The sequence below is a fragment of the Acanthisitta chloris genome, unplaced genomic scaffold (genome assembly GCF_000695815.1).
Source record: "Acanthisitta chloris isolate BGI_N310 unplaced genomic scaffold, ASM69581v1 scaffold43213, whole genome shotgun sequence".
Classification (NCBI taxonomy): Eukaryota; Metazoa; Chordata; class Aves; order Passeriformes; family Acanthisittidae; genus Acanthisitta; species Acanthisitta chloris.
The window spans coordinates 6,098-6,690 of record NW_008665041.1 but is presented as its reverse complement, the minus strand read 5'-3'; the positions used below and the strand labels follow the sequence as shown (position 1 = coordinate 6,690).

The following is a 593-nucleotide window of genomic DNA, read 5'->3' as shown; positions in this document are numbered from 1 at the left end:
CACTCTTAAATATTTTATATTTTTATAATATAATTTACATTACACATCTTTTATAGGAAGGATGGACTTGCAAAGGACTGACCTACTTGGTTTTGAGGTAGAAATTTGCCAAAGCTGAAGGAGAGATTTTCAAAGTTCGAGCATGAAAAGAGATTGGTCTTTTCGATTAAACTGGGGCTTTTTTGGAATTGTGTCAAAGTCTATGTGAATATACTTTATGCTGGGGGAAAAAAAAGTGCAGGGAAGTGTGTGTTCCCTTATAGCTAATTATCTTGTTAATCTTATTGTTGTAGCAGTTAGGGGTATTTTTTCTGTTGTTTTTTTAAACCAGCTGCATAGGTCTCATAGGTATTTATTTATTCACTATATAGGAAGAAAGCTGAGGAGCATCGTATACTGGTGCTCAAATACCAGTTGATTTAGTATGATTTTTTAACTGATTAAATATAAATATGACATGAAGAAGGTAAAGACTATTATTCCAAAGACTTTATCACAGATGTATGCTATCCACCAGCCAAAACAGTATACTTTCTATAACCTAGCAGATTGCTTGCAGTTTATGAAGTGTTTAATAATACATCTTTCATGGG

The 593-nt window shown here is 32.7% G+C and overlaps 1 protein-coding gene across 1 annotated transcript in view; it reads left to right on the top strand.

Moving 5' to 3' along the window:
* LOC103799263 (chromosome unknown open reading frame, human C9orf41) overlaps positions 1 to 593 on the top strand; it is a 14,983-nt gene that overhangs the window by 10,762 nt on the left and 3,628 nt on the right. The window lies entirely within an intron of this gene.